Below are 21,199 nucleotides of genomic sequence, written 5' to 3'. Positions count from 1 at the left end.
TCTAAATTTAACAGCCCTCATGACATCATCACTTCTTAAAGTTCTTACCTCTCAACACTACTGCATTGGGGATTAAGTTTACAATATATAAACTTTGGGGGATGCATTCAAACCATAGCACCCCCTAGACAGCTCTTCCCACAGATGTCCACATGGCTCACTCCTTCATCTCCCTCAAGTCTCCACTCAAATGTCTCCATGTTATTTAGCCAAAAGAGCAGGATTTTTGGTCTACTGTGTTCATTGCTATAATCTCAGTGCGTAAGCAGTGCCTGGTATTTAATAGGAGCATATTAAATATCTGTTGAATGAATGAATGAGTAAATGAAGCACTGTTCTAGCAGGGGATATGGTGGCAAGCAGAAAAAAATCCCTGCCCTCATCAAGGAAGACAGATAATAAATAAATAAATACGTGACTGGACATGGTGGCTCACACCTGTAATCCCAGCACTTTGGGAGGCCAAGGCGGTGGATTATGAGGTCAGGAGTTCAAAACCAGCCTGGCCAGCATGGTGAAACCCTGTCTCTACTAAAAAAAAAAAAAAAAAGGCCGGGCATGGTGGCGTGTGCCTGTAGTCCCAGCTACTTGGGAGACTGAGGCAGGAGAATTACTTGAACCCGGGAGGCAGAAGTTGCAGTGAGCTGAGATCGTGCCACTGCACTACAGCCTGGGTGATAGAGTGAGACTCTCTCTCAAAAAATAAATAATTAATTAAATAAATACACAAATATGCTAGACAGTGGTACAAGTGATGGAAAAAAACAGGGGAAGAGGGATTGAGAACGGGAGAGATGACTATTTCTAAAGGGACAGAGGAAACCTCACTGCAAGAGGTCCTGAAGGAAGGGAAGGAAGCACAGTACACAGTCTTGAGGGATGAGTTCCCAACCTCCCAAGCAGAAGGAAGAGCAAGTGTAAAGACCTAGAAGCTGAGTCTACTTTACGCATGCACTGAAAAGCCGGGGGGCGGGGTTGGGGGCAGTGCAGTGATGTAGGAAAAGCTAGTCACTGGAGGGAAGGCAGAGTATGTGTACCCAGATGCACACAAGCTGGTGCTTGCTTGCAGAGGTGAGAACACGGGGATGGTCTCTTCTCAACACTCTCATCTTGGTGAAATTGCCAGGGAACCTGCTTCCTGAGAATGGTGGGATTGAAGAGATGCTGGAGGTTGGAAAAGAGAGGAGTGATATTTAACAGTCATCTAGGAAGGTTTGAGAGCGAATGAACTCTGGAAATGTGGTAGGATTGCTACTATTAAGTGTCCATTTGAGGTTAGTGGCCATTAATTAATTACTTTATTTATTTATCTGAGACGGAGTCTTGCTCAGTCACCCAGGCTGGAGTGCAGTGTCATGATCTTGCCTCACCATCAGGATCTCAGCTCACTGCAACCTCTGCCTCCCGGGTTCAAGTGATTCTCCTGCCTCAGCCTCCCTAGTAAGTGGGATTACAGGCATGCACCAGCATGCCCAGTTAATTTTTGTATTTTCAGTAGAGATGGGGTTTCACCATGTTGGCCAGTCTGGTCTCAAACTCCTGACCTCAGGTGATCCACCTGCCTCAGCCTCTCAAAGTGCTGGGATTACAGGCATTAGCCACTACGCCCAGTCTAGTGGCCATGAATTTAAAGTAAGACCAGTCAGCATGGCTGTGGGTTTTTCTCCAGCCTCGGTTAACCTAAGGGGACAGAGCTGAGTTTAACTAGGGCTGGGGTTTTGCAGGTGTATGTCATGGAAGGAAAGGGCATCAGACAGCAGAAGGTATAGGCAATGGAGTGACTGGGGGGGTCTGTGATAGGAGGAAGGTGAAAACGTATAGTAATGTGAAATGTTGGAAAGATGATAGGATCCACCGAGCGAAGGTCCCAGTGGGGTCCATGAGTTACTGAAGTTGGGAGCCTTTCCCAAAAGCTGGGGAGCAGTCTGGGAATGAGATACTTGAAATTGAAATCATGATGCTGGGGCAGTTTTGAGCAATGCCAAGATGTAGGGGTGTGACCAGAGATAGTGTATGGCTGAGGTAGAGAGGAGGACAAGATCCTTCCAGAAAAGGAGATATTGAGGAACTGAAGGCAAATTAATTATGTTTTGTAATCAGTTTATCGGGGAAAAAATCAGCTACTAATCACTTAAGATAAGAGAAGCTCCTAAAATTGGCTGCAAATTTTATATAGGCAAAACGTAAATCCAAAAACCTGTTTTAAGAGATGATTCTACTTAATAGAAAAATAAATGTAATGATTTATAGTTCAGCTCCCTCAGGGAATTTAAGTGACTCAGTTTTCCTGGAATGAGCCTGCCAAGGATCATTGGTGTGTTATTTTTCATATTAAAAGGAATGCTGGCCCGGCATGGTGGCTCATGTCTGTGATTCCAGCACTTTGGGAGGCCAAGGTGGGGGTCAGGAGTTTGAAACCAGCCTGGGCAACATGGTGAAACCCCATCTCTACAAAATATACAAAAAATTAGCCAGGTGTGGTGGTACACGCCTATAGTCCCAGTTACTCAAGAGGCTAAGGTGGGAGGATGGATTGAGTCTGGAAGGTCAAGTCTGCAGTGAGTTGTGAGGATGCCACTGTATTCCAGCCTGGGCCAAAGAGCAAGACTCTGTCTCTGAAAAAAATGTTGTTGTTGGAATCCTTTATTCTCCCATCACACCCTTTGCTCCAAAGAAGTTATAGCTCTCTGTAATTATAAGTGTATTTAGTCAAATTGTTGAGTATCCAGTGAGAAAACCCCACTGCTCTTCTAAGTACTATGTGGGTGGGAGCTGTATCTAGTTTGTGTTCCCATCTCCAAGCCCAAAGTTTGCACAGACCTGTCATGGCAGACCCTCAAATATTTGCTGAAAGAATAAATCTCTAATACAACTGTTGTGGTCAAATACAAATTGGTATTTTTTCTTAATTACAGCATACTTCATAGTAATTGTTCTCATTATTGCCCCCAAGTCTGAAATTCAGATCTAATTATAAATTGTAGGAATTAATAAAAAGTTGTCAGCCCTTTTCCTAAGAGTTTTGTAACAGCCTATACAGTACAAAGTTCCATGTGAAAATTCTATGGTAAACATTATGATGACAGTAAAACTTTGTATTTCCAGTTTCTTAAATTTGTGGAGTGATATGGTTTGGCTCTGTGTCCCCACCCAAATCTCATGTTGAATTGTAATCCCCATGTGTCAGGGGAGTGACCTGGTGGGAGGTGATTAGATCATGGGGGGCAGATTTCCCCTATGCTGTTCTTGTGATAGTGAGTGAGTTCTCATGAGATGTGATAGTTTAAAAGTATAGCATTTCACCCCCTCACTCTCTCTCTCCTGCTCCACAATAATGAGACATGCTTGGTTTCCTCTTCAACTTCCACCATAATTGTAAGTTTCCTGAGGCCTCCTAGGCTTGCTTCCTGTTTAGTCTGCAGAACTGTGAGTCAGTTAAACCTCTTTTCTTCATAAATTATCCAGTCTCAGGTAGTTCTTTATAGCAGTGTAAGAATGGACTAATACAGAAAATTGGTACCAGGAAAGTGAGGAATTACTATAAAGATACCTGAAAATGTGGAAGCGACTTTGGAACTGGCTACTGGGCAGAGGTTGGAACAATTTGGCACACAGAAGACAGGAAGATGTGGGAAAGTTTGGAACTTCATGGAGACTTATTGAATGATTTTGACCAAAATGCTAATAATGATATGGATAGTGAAGTCCAGGCTGAGTTGATCTCAGATAGAAATGAGAAACTTATTGGGAACTAGAGTAAAGGTCACTCTTGCTATTCTTTAGCCAACAAACTGATAGCATTGTGCCCTTGCTGTAGAGATCTGTGGAACTTTGAACTTGAGAGAGATGATTTAAGGTATCTGGCAGAAGAAATTTCTAAGCAGCAAAGCACTGGAGATGTGGTCTGCTGCTCCTCACAGCATACAGTCATATGTGTTCACAAAGAGATGGTCTGAAATTGGAACTTATATTTAAAAGGGAAACAGAGCATAAAAGTTTAGAAAATTTGCAGCCTGACCATGTGGTTGAAAAAGAAAAGAAGAGCCATTTTTCTGGGGACAAATTCAAGCTGGCTGTAGAAATTTGCATAAGTAAAAAGCCAAATATTAACAGCCAAGACAATGGGGAAAACATCTCCAGGGCATGTAAGAGACCTTTGCAGCAGCCCCTCCCATGACAGGCCTGGAGGCCTATGAGGGAAAAAAGGTTTTGCGGGCCATGCCCAGGGCCCTGCTGCTCTATGCAGCTTTGGGACATGATGCCCTGCAACCCAGCCCCTCCAGCTCCAGCCATGTCTAAAAGGGGCCAAGGTACCGCTTGGGCTGTTGCTTCAGAGGGTGCAAGCCCCAAGCTTTGACAGCTTCCACGTGATGTTGGGCCTGCAGGTGCATAGATGACAAGAGCTGAGCTTTGCGAGCCACTGCCTAGATTTCAGATAATGTACAGAAATGCCTGGATGTCCAGGCAGAAGTGTGCTGCCGAGGTGGAGTTCTCATGGAGAGCCTCTACTAGGGCAGTACAGAGGGGAAATGTGGGATTGGAGCCCTCACATGGAGTCCCCACTGGGGCGCTGCCTAGTAGAGTTGTGAGAAGAGGGCTGTCATCTTCCAGACCCCAGAATGGTAGATCCACCAACTGCTTGCACTGTGCACCTGGAAAAGCTGCAGGCACTCAATGCCAGCCTGTGAATGCAGCCAAAGGGGGCTGTACACTGCCGAGCCACAGGGGCATTGGAGTTGCAGAGCCACAGGAGGTGCCAAAGGCCTTGGAAGCCCACCCCTTGCATCAATGTGACCTGGATGTGAGACATGGAGTCAAAAGAAATTATTTTGGAGCTTTAAGATTTAATGACTGCCCTGCTGGGTTTTGAACTTGCATGGGGACCTATAGCCCCTTTGTTTTGGCCCATTTCTCCCATTTGGAATGGGAGTATTTACACAATTTCTCTATCCCCGTTGTATCTTGGAGGTAACTAACTTGTTTTTTTATTTTACAGGCTTATAGGCAGAAGGGATTTGCCTTGTCTCAGATGAGACTTTGGACTTGGGCTTTTGAGTTAATGCTGGAATGAGTTAAAACTTTGGGGGACTATTGAAAAGGGATAATTGTATTTTGCAATGTGAGAAGGACATGAGATTTGGGAGGGGCCGGGGCAGAATGATATGGTTTGGCTCTGTGTCCCCACCCAAATCTCATGTTGAATTGTAATCCCCACATGTCAGGGGAGAGACCTTGTGGGAGGTGATTGAATCATGGGGGCAGATTTCCCCCATGTTGTTCTCATAATAGTGAGTGAGTTCACACGAGATGTGATGGTTTAAAAGTGTAGCATATATAGGCTCTCTCTCTCCTGCTCTACCATGGTAAGATGTGGCTTGCTTTTCTTTCACCTTCTACCATGATTATAAGTTTCCTGATACCTCTTAGCCATGCTTCCTGTTAAGCCTGCAGAACTGTGAGTCAATTAAACCTCTTTTCTTCAGAAATTACCCAGTCTCAAGTAGTTCTTTACAGCAGTGTGAGAAAAGACTAATACATGGGGCATTCTATACTCTTTGCTTAATGGAATTATTGTCTTGTGCTACATTGTCAGTGAAGTCAGGAAGTATTTGTAGCATTTAGACACAGACCTTTGAGGATAATTTATTCTCTCACTCACTTTCCTGCCACGTGAAACTTCAATACTTCAATGTCCTTATTCCCCAAAACATCACAGAGAATATTACTGCTACTGGACTCCTGATATGGACTGACAGCATTCTCTTCACTTATCTAATCTCTATTAATTCAATCATTTTATATCCATTGTTCAAATGTTGCTCCTAAATTCACCTAACAAAAGCAGAGTAAACAGACAACCCACACAGTGGGAGAAAATATTTGCAAACTATGCCTCCAACAAAGGACAAATATCCAGAATCTACAAGGAACTCAAAGAAATCAGCAAACAATAATAATAATTATAATCCCATCAAAAAGTGGGTTAAGTAAATATAAATAGACAATTCTCAAAAGAAGATATACAAATGACCAACAAACATGAAAAAATGCTCAACATCATTAATTATCAGGGAAATGCGAATTAAAACCACAATGAGATACCACGTTACTCCTGCAAGAATGGCCATAATTTAAAAATCAAAAATAATAGATGTTGGTATGGATGTGGTGAAAGGGAACACTTTTACACTGCTAGTGGGAATGTAAACTAGTACAACTACTATGGAAAACAGTATGGAGATTCCTTAAAGAACTAAAAGTGGAACTACCATTTGATCCAGCAACCCCACTATTGGGTATCTTCCCAGAGGAAAAGAAGTCATTATGTGAACAAGATACTTGCATATACATGTTTATAGCAGCACAATTTGTGATTACAAAAATATGGAACCAGCCTAAATGTCCATCAACCAAAAAGTGGATAAAGATAATGTGGGCTGGGTGTAGTGGCTCACCCCTGTAATCCCAGCACTTTGGGAGGCCGAGGTGGGTGGATCACCTGAGGTCAGGAGTTTGAGATCAGCCTGCCCAACATGGAGAAACCCCGTGTCTACTAAAAATACAAAGATTAGCCAAGCATGGTGGCGGCCACCTGTAATCCCAGCTAGTCGGAAGGCTGAGGTGGAAGAATTGCTTGAACCCAGGAGGCAGAGGTTGCCCAGTGAGCTGAGATCACACCACTGCACTCCAGCCGGGGTGACAGAGCAAGACTCCATCTCAAAAAAAAAAAAAAAAGTGTTTTTTATACACACACACACACACACACACACACACACACACACACACATATATAGTAGTATACCATGGTATACTACTCAGCCATAAAAAGGAACAAAATAACACCATTCACAGCAACCTGGATGGAGGTGGAGACCATTATTCTAAGTGAAATAACTTAGGAATGCAAAACCAATTGTTGCATGCTCTCACTTGTAAGTGGGAGCTAAGCTATGAGGATGCAAATACGTAAGAACGATCCAATGGACTTTGGGGACTTGTTGGGGAAAGGTGGAGGTGGGGGTGAGGGATAAAAGACTACACGTTGGGTACAGTGTACACTGCTCAGGTGATGGGTGTCCCGAAATCTCAGAAGTCACCACTAAAGAACTTATCCATGTAATGAAAACCACCTGTTCCCCAGAAAGTAAAATTGAAATGAGAGCCTTTTTCAAGTGTTGTTACATATCAAACTTATAATGGCTAGAGTTGACAGAGCACTTACCTGTCACAATACTAAAGAGCTGAGAGGCATCATCTCTTTCAGTCTCAAATCTCCATACAAGGTAGATGCCATCTTTCTTATCTGTGGATAGTATCAGTGTTTATTGAATAGGGTTTGTGAGAAACAATAATAATAGTGATAATAATAGCTAACACTTATGTTTACTATTTGCCAGACATTGTTTTGAGCACCTTACATATATGTTATAAACTCCTTTTTTCTTCAGATCAATCCTATGAGATAGATACTATGCTATTTCCATTTTATAGATGAGGAAACTGAAACACCAACATGTTAAGTGACTTGCCAAGGTCACACAGCAAGTATGCTAATACGTCTAAAGTACTTAATGAAGTATCTGGCATATATATGTGTTCAGCAAATGTAGCCAATATTCTTTTCACTGGACATTCATAGTGTTGTACTTAAGTGAAGTATTTTAGGTAGACTCAATTAGTGGATTAGTCCCTTTTTAAAGTTTTAATGATCACATGATTTCCAGAAAAAATTATTTAACAATTTTGCTTTCAAAAGTTATTTCCCTTCACTAGGCCTTCATCCATTGGCAAGGTTTTCCATGCTGAAAGATTGGCTCTGGCTACATTTAACACAAAACCTGAATAACAGCAGCTTAAGCAAGATAGGATTTACTTTATCACTTGTAGAAAGAGACCAGAAAAAGGAATTTCAGGGACAGTTCAGTAGGGCAGCTCAGGACCATATCTGGCACAAACCAGGGGTTTGAACGTGTGTCAGGTAAATTTTAAAAACCCCAAGTAATCAACTCAGAGGTGTTAGGCCAAGGTCTCTGTGATTCCCTTTGCCTCTCCCTCATTGTTGATTATAAAATGGCCACTGCAGCTCCAGTCACCTCTTTATTCTGGACAGGAAAAATAAACAGGCAAGGAAAAGAGGAATGGACCAAGCCTGAAGCCCCTTTAAGGAAGACACCACCTACCACCATGGGAGATAGGCTGTCATCACCACCAGAACATCTGCCAACTCATCCTTGGTGAGAACTCTCATGTGGCTTTTCCTATTTATAAAGATGGCTAGGAAATATCATTTTTGGTTTTTAATCTAAGCAAACTATTTTTAACCCAGACAACTAAATGACAAAGTGAGAAAGAAGGTAAAGGATGAATGCAGTGTTGTGCTCCAAATGTCTTGTACTGGCTGTGAGAGCTGATGGTGACATTTTCAGATTTTTTGCAAGCTTATCATTAAACACATTGCTAGCCTGAAACTGGCCATGGTGGGAGTATTTACATGCAAAAATTGTCAAACACTGAACATTAAGGCCCTGCTTCCTTTTGTGGAGAGGCAGTTGCTAAACTTTTACCAGCACACCACTGAATATTGGATAGGTAACTGGGAGTCCCTGCTACTGAAGGCTTTTTTTTTTTTTTTTTTTTGGTCTTACTACATTTTCCACTTATTTCTGACTTTACTGGTTGAGACTTATTAACACATAGGTAAGTAATCTTTTGAAATACTTGGTGTTTTAATAATCCTCCTCTCTTTATTCTATTGAGTTTTATTCTTTCTGCAGAGAATGTACAAGTTGCTTCTTGGTAGTAAGTTAGGAGAGTCATAAAATATTGATAAAATATTGTGAATTTCTGTTCTAGACATTTAAAAAGTTTTATTTTAAAATATTCTGATCTAGAAAGATTCAGATATATTCAGAAATAGCTTCTTAATTTTATATTTGAAGCAATTGTGATATCAAGCTGTTGCTAAGACCATTAGCTTTTCTAAGGTATAATTTTACTGAGGTAGAAAAAAATACCTTACAATAATTTTTCTTCCCAAATTTAATCCTGAGAAAAGGGTAAAGTGGAATATTGTCCCCTCCTGGTTATAAGGAAGAGTCAATGTCTCTTCATTCTCAAGGATGAGACTTCCTAAAAAGGTCTTTTCCGCTTTTCTTTAGAATATAAACAGGTACTTAAAAGCACAACATTGACAACGACAAAGAATGCATTCCTTTTGGTTTGAAAGAAGGCAATAAGAAGAAAGATTTTAGGAGCTGAGCTGGAAATTAAGAAGAAAGCCTCAAGGGTTTGTGAGCATGAACCTACTTAAGGGGTCTTGCCTCCAAGACAGTGTTTAGGATGTACAAAAAGAAGCACAGGAAACAAAGGTATGTATCAGTTAGAGTTGCAACATGTACCTTAGATGTTTCTTTGAAAAATCTCGCTTTGTATGACTTCCTTTAGTGTTATCCAACTGTAGTAGCTATGATGAAGAATCTCTTTAATAAAAAAATGATCCATATTGATCAGTCTGAAAGGTTTGGCTATGCAGCTGAATTATACATATTTGAACACTATCTATTGAGGGCTTTTCGAGGATGGTCAACAAATGACACCTGCTTGCTCTCCTAAGTATGAAGCCAAATAAAGACCAAAATCAGGCCCAGCACAGTGGCTCATGCCTGTAATTCCAGCACTTTGGGAGGCTAAGGCGGGAAGATTGCTTCAGCCCAGGAGTTAAGGGCCACAGTGAGCTATCATTGCACCAGGGCACTCCAGCCAAGGTGGCAGACTCTGTCCCAAAAAAACAAAACAAATAAACAAAACTCAGAAGTCAGAGAGATAAAAGTCTAAATATGATCTTTATTATCTAAAACGTGGATTGGAAGATTTGGCCTTAGATCTGTGGCCAAATTTGCTTGCTAATATTTTACCTCTAAATTAAAAAGTCTCGGATACTACCATAGTGGAACAGCCACAGGCTGCAATTTATTTGCAATAACTGTGGATCACAAAAGGTCTCTCTCTGATGAGAAAATGCCCTTCTTCTGGTTTCCCAAAAGATTATTCCACTCTGTATCAGTTTATACCCTTAGTTACCTCATCTTTCAAAAGACAGGCTAATGTTGCGCTTTTCCATTTGAGACAAAGTGATCACTTTTTCCCCCAGCTAACCAAGGGAGGCTCCATTTTGCCTAAATAAGACTTCCTGAAGTTGTTCTTGTTTGTTTATTTTGAGGTCTTACTCTGTCTCCCAAGCTGGAGTGAAGTGGTGCAATCACATCTCACTACAGGCTCGAACTCCTGAGTTTGAGCCCATCCTCTCATTTCAGCCTCCCTAGTAGTTCTAGGTCTGCAGGTGCATGCCATCACAATCTGCTCTTTTTTTTTTTTTTTTAAATGGATATAGGATCTTCCTGGTCTTGAACTCCTGGCCTCAAACAATCCTCCAACCTTGGCTTCCCAGAATGCTGGGTAGAACCCAGAGGGATTCAGATGTAGGTGGGCCACCACATCCAACCAAGTTTGTGTTTTCTTCTTAAGGTGCTTAAGCTCAAATTGTGTCCATTTCAAATGGGTTGTATTGTCCCCAAAAGCCACGGCTAAGTTGGAATGCTTTGTGTAAAATCACAGGAGACAAAATTAAAAACATGGGAACGTTACTATAGAAAGTCCTGATGACAGTTAAAGAACAATATTAACTTAGTTGGCTAATGTTTAATGAGTACCTACTGCGTGCTGGGCACAGTTCTAAGCACTGGATGACTGCAATGAGCAAGAAGCTTCCACTTTAAGTTGGCAATGATATTTTAATTGAGGAGAGCAACAATGAACACTGGAACACAAGATCTAAGCTATGAGTACAATAAAACAGAGTAATGTAACAGAGAATGATGTTAGGGGGTGGACACCTTTATATTTTTCAACCATACTCTCAATAACCTCAGGAGTCTTCTCTTCAAAGAATGAAGAATTGCACAATTTCTTCACCAGCAACAACCTTTCTTTTCCTGTAGTCTCAACTCTTTCTCTCCATTGACTCCTTCCCCCGAACAGTAAACATCCTAAAAATATACACATATGCACACATCTTATAAATACACAAAACAGAGCCACAAAAATAAAACCCTTCTTGTTCCTAAATATTTATCTAGTTTTATCCATTTTCTTTTTCTCTTCTCATTCACACTTCCAGAAAGAGTAGTTTATGCCCCCACTGTCTTCATTTTCGTGAGTCACATTCATCCCATAACCCACTAAAATCCAACTTCTGTCTGCTTCATGCCATTGAAACTATTCTTGCTAAGACAGGGCCATTGCATACTGCTGGGTAGGTTGTATATATACAGTCTTTCCCTGGTTAAAATTTCATTGACCTTTGAATTGCCAAATCTAATAAATACTTTTCTGTCTTTATTCTATTGCATGGCTCAGATTCATTAAACACTGCTAGTCATTCTTCCATTCTCAAAAACCTTGGCTTTGTCAGAGGCTGGAAACAACACAACTGTCTGTTCCTAGAGGTCTAGCTGAATTAACACAATGGAGTACTTTGGAGCTATAACAAAGTGTTAGGACTGTTTTCTATATGCTACAGAGAGTAATTGCCAGGATATATATATATATATATATTTTTTTTAATTTATTTATTATTATTAAACTTCAAGTTGTAGGGTACATGTGCACAACGTGCAGGTTTGCTACATATGTATACTTGTGCCATGTTGGTGTGCTGCACCCATCAACTCGTCATTTACATCAGGTATAACTCCCAATGCAATCCTTCCCCCCTCCCCCCTCCCCATGATAGGCCCCGGTGTGTGATGTTCCCCTTCCCGAGTCCAAGTGATCTCATTGTTCAGTTCCCGCCTATGAGTGAGAACATGCGGTGTTTGGTTTTCTGTTCTTGCGATAGTTTGCTAAGAATGATGGTTTCCAGCTGCATCCATGTCCCTACAAAGGACACAGACTCATCCTTTTTTATGGCTGCATAGTATTCCATGGTGTATATGTGCCACATTTTCTTAATCCAATCTGTCACTGATGGACATTTGGGTTGATTCCAAGTCTTTGCTATTGTGAATAGTGCTGCAATAAACATACGTGTGCATGTGTCTTTATAGCAGCATAATTTATAATCCTTTGGGTATATACCTAGTAATGGGATAGCTGGGTCATATGGTACATCTAGTTCTAGATCCTTGAGGAATCGTCATACTGTTTTCCATAATGGTTGAACTAGTTTACAATCCCACCAACAGTGTAAAAGTGTTCCTATTTCTCCACATCCTCTCCAGCACCTGTTGTTTCCTGACTTTTGAATGATCGCCATTCTAACTGGTGTGAGATGGTATCTCATTGTGGTTTTGATTTGCATTTCTCTGATGGCCAGTGATGATGAGCATTTTTTCATGTGTCTGTTGGCTGTATGAATGTCTTCTTTTGAGAAATGTCTGTTCATAGCCTTTGCCCACTTTTTGATGGGGTTGTTTGTTTTTTTCTTGTAAATTTGTTTGAGTTCTTTGTAGGTTCTGGATATTAGCCCTTTGTCAGATGAGTAGATTGCAAAAATGTTCTCCCATTCTGTAGGTTGCCTGTTCACTCTGATGGTAGTTTCTTTTGCTGTGCAGAAGCTCTTTAGTTTAATGAGATCCCATTTGTCAATTTTGGCTTTTGCTGCCGTTGCTTTTGGTGTTTTAGACATGAAGTCTTTGCCCATGCCTATGTCCTGAATGGTACTACCTAGGTTTTCCTCTAGGATTTTTATGGTATTAGGTCTAACATTTAAGTCTCTAATCCATCTTGAATTAATTTTCATATAAGGAGTAAGGAAAGGATCCAGTTTCAGCTTTCTACTTATGGCTAGCCAATTTTCCCGGCACCATTTATTAAATAGGGAATCCTTTCCCCATTTCTTGTTTCTCTCAGGTTTGTCAAAGATCAGATGGCTGTAGATGTGTGGTATTATTTCTGAGGACTCTGTTCTGTTCCATTGGTCTATATCTCTGTTTTGGTACCAGTACCATGCTGTTTTGGTTACTGTAGCCTTGTAGTATAGTTTGAAGTCAGGTAGCGTGATGCCTCCAGCTTTGTTCTTTTGACTTAGGATTGTCTTGGAGATGCGGGCTCTTTTTTGGTTCCATATGAACTTTAAAGCAGTTTTTTCCAATTCTGTGAAGAAGCTCATTGGTAGCTTGATGGGGATGGCATTGAATCTATAAATAACCTTGGGCAGTATGGCCATTTTCACGATATTGATTCTTCCTATCCATGAGCATGGTATGTTCTTCCATTTGTTTGTGTCCTCTTTTATTTCACTGAGCAGTGGTTTGTAGTTCTCCTTGAAGAGGTCCTTTACATCCCTTGTAAGTTGGATTCCTAGGTATTTTATTCTCTTTGAAGCAATTGTGAATGGAAGTTCATTCCTGATTTGGCTCTCTGTTTGACTGTCACTGGTGTATAAGAATGCTTGTGATTTTTGCACATTAATTTTGTATCCTGAGACTTTGCTGAAGTTGCTTATCAGCTTAAGGAGATTTTGGGCTGAGACAATGGGGTTTTCTAAATATACAATCATGTCGTCTGCAAACAGGGACAATTTGACTTCTTCCAGGATATATTGTTAAGTGAAAAAAGTTGAGTAGAGAAAAATATGTATTGTATGTTATCATTTATTTTTAAAAGGTGAGGGATATGAACATATACATGTTTGATCATAAAATAAATAATGGAAGGATAAACAAAAAAATATTTTACAGTTACATAGAGGGCAGAGGGGAAAAAAGGTAGAGAAAACAGGATGGAAGCTAGACTTCTCTGAATATACCATGTTTTGTGGATTTGACTTTGAACCCTGGAAGTATTTTACCTACTTATAAAGTGAAAGTCATTTTGTAAAAGAATCTAAATAGAAACTAAAATAGAAATAAAACTAAAATAAATAGAAACTAAAATAAAAAAGTAAATCAACCTGTTAATCAAGCTTGTGATACAGAAACGAATTATTTCAAATGACTTAAAAAATGCAGGCAGATCACGAGGTCAGGAGATCGAGACCATACTGGTTAACACAGTGAAACCCCGTTTCTACCAAAAACACAAAAAAATTAGTTGGGTGTGGTGGCGCCAACCTGTAATCCCAGCTACTTAGGAGGCTGAAGCAGGAGAATCGCTTGAACCCAGGAGGCAGAGGTTACAGTGAGCTGAGATTGCACCACTGCCCTCCAGCCTGGCAAGAGTGAGACTCCATCTCAAAAAAAAAAAAAAAAAAAGGCTGGGCACGATGGCTCACGCCTGTAATCCCAGCACTTTGGGAGGCTGAGGCAGGTGGATCACGAGGTCAGGAGTTCAAGACCAGCCTGGTCAAAATGGTGAAACCCCGTCTCTACTAAAAATGCAAAAAATTAGCCGGGTGTGGTGGCACATGCCTGTAATCCCAGCCACTCCGGAGGCTGAGACAGAGAATTGCTTAAACCTGGAGGGGCGGATGTTGCAGTGAGCCTAGATTGTGCCACTGTACTCCAGACTGGGCGACAGAGTGAGACTACGTCTCAAAAAAAAAAAAAAAAAGCCACAATCTGTAAATCCTTGGTGGAATATAATTGAAGGGCAAAAATAACTAAAAAAGAAAAGAAAACTTTCATAGTCATATCATTATTAATAATATTTGGCATTTGAAATTTGAAATTATCATAAAGATATACAGTGATGCAACACATAGTGATGTTTTGGTCAGTGATGGACTGCCTGTATGATGGTGGTTCCACATAAGATTAGAATGGAGCTGAGGAATTCCTATCACCTAGTGACATTGCCATCATAATGTCATAGCATGATTCATTACTCCTGTTTGTGGTGATGCTGGTGTTAACAAACTGGCTGTACTGCCAGTTACATAAAAGTATAGCACATACAATTATGTACAGTACATAATACATGATAATAAATGACTATGTCACTGGTTTATGTGTTTGCTAACTATATTTTGTATCATTATTTTAGAGTGTAGTTCTTCTACTTATTAAAGAAAAGTTAACTGTAAAGCAATCTCAGGCAGGTCCTTCAGGAGGTATTCCAGAAGAAAGTATTGTTATTATAGGAGGTGACAGCTCCATGCATGTCATCTCAGAAGATTTTCCAGTGGGGCAAGATGTGACAGTGGGAAGCAGTGATATTGATCCTTATCCTGTGCAGGCCTAGGTTGATGTGTGTGTCTGTGTCTTAGTTTTTAACAACAAAACAATTAAAAAGCAAAAAGAAAAATATTTAAAAATTTAAAAATAGAAAAACTTTGTGGAATACTAATAATAGAAAGAAAATATTTTTGTACAATTGTACAATGTGCTTGTATTTTAAGCTAAGTGATTACAAAATAACTCAAAAGTTAAAAAATTTAAAAGTTTATAAAATCAAAAAGTTCCAGTAAGTTAAGGTTAATTTATTATTGAAGATAGCCTTTATTATATAAATTCAGTGTAGCCTAAGTGTGCAGTGTTTACAAGTCTACAGTAGTGTATAGTAATGTCCTAGGCCTTCACATTCACCCACCACTTACTCTCTGACTCACACAGAGCAATTTCCAGTCCTACAAGCTCTATTCATGGTAAATGCCCCTATACAACTGTACCATTTACAAATCTTTCCTATTTTATTTTATTTTTCATCTGAATGAAGATGCCAATAAAGGACTTTTACTGCAGGTTTGTTGCATTTGAATGACACAATGTAAGGGGTAAAAAGTGTACAACACATAAAACCCCAGCATCAAACAAACAAGTGAAACAAAACACCAGCATCACTCATTTCCTCTAAATTCACAGTACAAAAGCAAATTATGGAAATGATGCGAGAGGGAACCAACAATGGCATATTTTCTTCTTCCTTAAGGAAAGTCATAGCAGTCATTAATATTTATTCCCCTGTGAAGTACATTGTTCTAATTTCCATTATTCCAAGGGGAAGTTCTGTCCTTGAGGACACCCAAAATTATGCTATTACACGGCCGCATCAGCAGCATCCTGGGCACTGGGAGAAAAAGCCAAGCAGCTCATTCTCTGTATAAGGTTGTTGCTCCATAAATAGTGTAACGATAGGATCATTTCACCATTACCAAGGCTCCTACCAGGGTCTCTACATGCCTTGACCAGTGAGGTCCTGAGGTCAGTAGAGTCACAGGTGAGCAGGCCACGGGTACTTCTAAGTAGGAAAGCATGACAGTGTGAGAGAAGTCTACTCAGGTCTGCTGATTCAGCTATCAATAAAGGCTAAGAACATTCAGACTTACAAACTCCTTGAATGCGACCCCTCATTCTCTGTGGTTCTCTCAATTCGAGGTAGTAATATGTCATCTCTGAAGTTGCTCCTGAAAATAGAGGGCAGATGATGGCCAGTCATGGTGGCTCACACCTGTAATCCCAGCACTTTGGGAGGCCGAGGTGGGTGGATCACTTGAGGTCAGGAGTTCGAGACCAGCCTGGCCAACATGGCGAAATCCCATCTCTACTAAAAGTATAAAAATTAGCCTGGTGTGGTGGCTTGCCCCTGTAATCCCAACTACTTGGGAGGCTGAGACATGAGAATTGCTTGAACCTGGAAGGCAGAGGTTGCAGTAAGCCAAGATCATGCCACTGCACTCCAGCCTGAGTGACAGAGCGAGATCATGATCCACAACAAGGCTAAGTGAATGTGTATAAAGTGTAAGGCAGCAGCTCTCCACCTCTCATGGGCATCAGAAATACCTGTGTATGTTTCTAAACATATGAGGGCTTGGACCTCACTCCTTAACCTCCAAAGGTGGAGCTCAAGGGAGATAGGTCTTGCCAAAGTTGAGTTGGCAATTCTGATTTGTGCCACAGAGAACTAACTATTGGTACAATATTTCCGCCAGGCCTTGATTTCTGCCAAGATTGAACAATCTTTATTTTTGTGTAACTAGAGATGATTTATCAATGGTGCATTTTACAAGATCACCACGTTAAGAATTCCTTCATTTGACTAACCTGGCTGCAGATTACCCACCAACAGGTGTGCATAAAATGTCAATTCACTTCATAACTAAAGTTAGAATTTTATTTTATTTTATTTTATTTATTATCATACTTTAAGTTCTAGGGTACATGTGCACAACATGCAGGTTTGTTACATAGGTATACATGTGCCATGTTGGTGTGCTGCACCCATTAACTCGTCATTTACATTAGGTATATCTCCTAATGCTATCCCTCCCCGCTAACCCTACCCCACGACACACCCCAGTGTGTGATGTTCCCCACCCTGTGTCCAAGTGTTCTCATTGTTCAATTCCCACCTATGAGTGAGAACATACAGTGTATGGTTTTCCGTCCTTTTGATAGTTTGCTCACAGTGATGGTTTCCAGCTTCATCCATGTCCCTGCAAAGGATATGAACTCATCCTTTTTTATGGCTACATAGTATTCCATGGTGTATATGTGCCACATTTTCTTAATCCAGTCTATCATTGATGGACATTTGGGTTGGTTCCAAGTTTTTGCTATTGTGAATAGTACCGCAGTAAACATATGTGTGCATGTCTGTATAGCAGCATGATTTATAATCCTTTGGGTATATACCCTGTAATGGGATGGCTATGTCAAATGGTATTTCTAGTTCTAGATCCTTGAGAAATCACTACACTGTCTTCCACAATAATTGAACTAGTTTACAGTCCCACCAACAGTGTAAAAGCATTCCTGTTTCTCCACATCCTCTCCAGCACCTGTTGTTTCCTGACTTTTTAATGATTGCCCTTCTAACTGGTGTGAGATGGTATCTCGTTGTGGTTTTGATTTGCATTTCTCTGATGGCCAGTGATGACTGTTTTTTCATGTGTCTGTTGGCTGCATAACTCTTCTTTTGAGAAGTGTCTGTTCATATCCTTTTCCCACTTTTTGATGGGGTTGTTTGATTTTTTTCTTGTAAATTTGTTTGAGTTCTTTGTAGATTCTGGATATTAGCCCTTTGTCAGATGTGTAGATTGTAAAAGTTTTCTGTGGTTCTGTCTGTTGCCTGTTCATTCTGATGGCGGTTTCTTTTGCTGTGCAGAAACTCTTTAGTTCAATTAGATTCCATTTGTCTACTTTGGCTTTTGTTGCCATTGCTTTTGGTGTTTTAGTCATGAAGTCCTTGGCCATGCCTGTGTCCTGAATGGTATTGCCTAGGTTTTCTTCTAGGGTTTTTATGGTTTTAGGTCTAACATTTGCATCTTTAATCCATCTTGAATGAATTTTTGTATTAGGTGTAAGGAAGGGATCCAGTTTCAGCATTCTATATATGCCTAGCCAGTTTTCCCAGTACCATTTATTAAATAGGGAATCCTTTCCCCAGTTCTTGTTTTTGTCAGGTTTGTCAAAGGTCAGATGGTTGTAGATGTGTGGTATTATTTCTGAGGGCTCTGTTCTGTTCCATTGGTCTATATCTCTGTTTTGGTACCCAGTACCATGCTGTTTTGGTTACTGTCACCTTATAGTATAGTTTGAAGTCAAGTAGCGTGACTCCTCCAGCTTTGTTCTTTTGGCTTAGGATTGTCTTGGCAATGCAGGCTCTTTTTTGGTTCCATATGAACTTTAAAGTAGTTTTTTCCAATTCTGTGAAGAAAGTCATTGGTAGCTTGATGGGTATGGCATTGAATCTATAAATTACCTTGGGCAGTATGACCATTTTCACAATATTGATTCTTCCTATCCATGAGCATGGTATGTTCTTCCATTTGTTTGTGTCCTTTTATTTCTTTGGGCAGTGGTTTGTAGTTCTCCTTGAAGAGGCCCTTCACGTCCCTTGTAAGTTGGATTCCTAGGTATTTTATGCTCTTTGAAGCAATTGTGAATGGGAGTTCACTCATGATTTGGCTCTCTGTTTGTCTTTTATTGGTGTATAGGAATGCTTGTGATTTTCGCATGTTGATTTTGTATCCTGAGACTTTACTGAAGTTGCTTATCAGCTTAAGGAGATTTTGGGCTGAGATGATGGGGTTTTCTAAATAAACAATCATGTCATCTGCAAACAGGGACAATTTGACTTCCTCTTTTCCTAATTGAATACCCTTTATTTCTTTCTCCTGCCTGATGTCCTAGCCAGAACTTCCAACACTATGTTGAATAGGAGTGGTGCAAGAGGGCATCCCTGTCTCGTGCCAGTTTTCAAAGGGAATGCTTCTAGTTTTTTCCCATTCAGTATTATATTGGCTGTGGGTTTGTCATAAATAACTCTTACTATTTTGAGATACGTCCCATCAATACCTAGCTTATTGAGAGTTTTTAGCATGAAGGGCTGTTGAATTTTGTCGAAGGCCTTTTCTGCATCTATTGAGATAATCATGTGGTTTTTGTCATTGTTTCTGTTTATTTGATGGATTATGTTTATTGATTTGCATATGTTGAAGTAGCCTTGCATCCCAGGGATGAAGCCGACTTGATCATGGTGGATAAGCTTTTTGATGTGCTGCTGGATTCAGTCTGCTAGTATTTTATTGAGGATTTTCACATTAATGTTCATCAGGGATATCGGTCTAAAATTCTCTTTTTTTGTTGTGCCTCTGCCAGGTTTTGGTATCAGGATGATGCTGACCTCATCAAATGAGTTAGGGAGGATTCCCTCTTTTTCTATTGATTGGAATAGTTTCAAAAGGAATGCTACCAGCTCCTCTTTGTACCTCTGGTAGAATTCGCTGTGAATTCTCTGGTCCTGGATTTTTTTTTGGTTAGTAGGCTATTAATTATTGCCTCAATTTCAGAGCCTTTTATTGATCTATTCAGAGATTCAGCTTCTTCCTAGTTTAGTCTTGGGAGGGTGTATGTGTCCAGGAATGTATCCATTTCTTCCATATTTTCTAATTTATATGCGTAAAGGTGTTTATAGTATTCTCTGGTGGTAGTTTGTATTTCTGTGGGATTGGTGGTGATATCCCCTTTATCATTTTTATTGCATCTATTTGATTCTTCTCTCTTTTCTTCTTTATTAGTCTTGCTAGCAATCTATTAATTTTGTTGATCATTTCAAAAAACCAGCTCCTGCATTCATTGATTTTTTGAAGGGTTATTGTGTCTCTGTCTCCTTCAGTTCTGCTCTGATCTTAGTTATTTTTTGCCTTCTGCTAGCTTTTGAATTAGTTTGCTCTTGCTTCTCTAGTTCTTTTAATTGTGATGTTAGGGTGTCAATTTTAGGTGTTTCCTGCTTTCTCTTGTGGGCATTTAGTGCTGTAACTATCCCTCTACACACTGCTTTAAATGTGTCCCAGAGATTCTGGTACATTGTGTCTTTGTTCTCATTAGTTTCAAAGAACATCTTTATTTCTGCCTTCATTTTGTTATTTACCCAGTAGTCATTCAGGAGCAAGTTGTTCAGTTTCCATGTAGTTGTGCGGATTTGATTCTGTTTATATGATGGATTACATTTATTGATTTGCATATGTTGAAGCAGCCTTGCATCCCAGGGATGAAGCCAACTTGATAGTGGTGGATTAGCTTTTTGAGGTGCTGCTGGATTCGGTTTGCCACTATTTTATTGAGGATTTTTGCATCGATGTTCATCAGGGATATTGGTGTAAAATTCTCTTTTTTGTGTGTGTCTCTGCCAGGCTTTGGTATCAGGATGATGCTGGCCTCATAAAATGAGTTAGGGAGGATTCCCTCTTTTTCTATTGATTGGAATAGTTTCCGAAGGAATGGTACCAGTTCCTCTTTGTACCTCTGGCAGAATTCGGCTGTGAATCCGTCTGGTCCTGGACTTTTTTTGGTTGGTAGGCTATTAATTGTTGCCTCAATTTCAGAGCCTGTTATTGGTCTATTCAGGGATTCAACATCTTCCTGCTTTAGTCCTAGGAGGGTATATATGTCCAGGAATTTATCCATTTCTGCTAGATTTTCTAGTTTATTTGCAGAGAGGTGTTTTTGTATTCTCTGATGGTAGTTTGCATTTCTGGGAGATCGGTGCTGATATCCCCTTTATCATTTTTATCGGGTTATTTGATTCTTCTCTCTTTTCTTCTTTATTAGTCTTGCTAGCGGTCTATCAATTTTGTTAATTTTTCCAAAAAAACAGCTCCTGGATTCATTGATGTTTTGAAGGGTTTTTTTGTGTCTCTATTTCCTTCAGTTCTGCTCTGATCTTAGTTATTTCTTGCCTTTTACTAGCTTTTGAATGTGTTTGCTCTTGCTTCTCTAGTTCTTTTAATTGTGATGTTAGGGTGTCAATTTTAGATCTT

The 21,199-nt window shown here is 40.1% G+C and overlaps 1 long non-coding RNA gene across 1 annotated transcript in view; it reads left to right on the top strand.

Annotated features, from left to right (window-relative positions):
* Window positions 1–7,810: 7,810 nt before the first annotated feature.
* LOC140712104 (uncharacterized) overlaps window positions 7,811–21,199 on the top strand; it is a 36,009-nt gene continuing 22,620 nt past the window's right edge. Inside the window, exons 1-2 of the long non-coding RNA XR_012093554.1 lie at window positions 7,811–8,234; window positions 9,159–9,368. This is a non-coding gene — a long non-coding RNA (uncharacterized lncRNA). The remainder of the gene's footprint in view (window positions 8,235–9,158; window positions 9,369–21,199) is intronic.

Source organism: Chlorocebus sabaeus, chromosome 7, assembly GCF_047675955.1.
Source record: "Chlorocebus sabaeus isolate Y175 chromosome 7, mChlSab1.0.hap1, whole genome shotgun sequence".
NCBI classification, from domain to species: Eukaryota; Metazoa; Chordata; class Mammalia; order Primates; family Cercopithecidae; genus Chlorocebus; species Chlorocebus sabaeus.
Note: the sequence above shows the minus strand (reverse complement) of the source record. Positions and strands in the feature narration are given on the sequence as shown.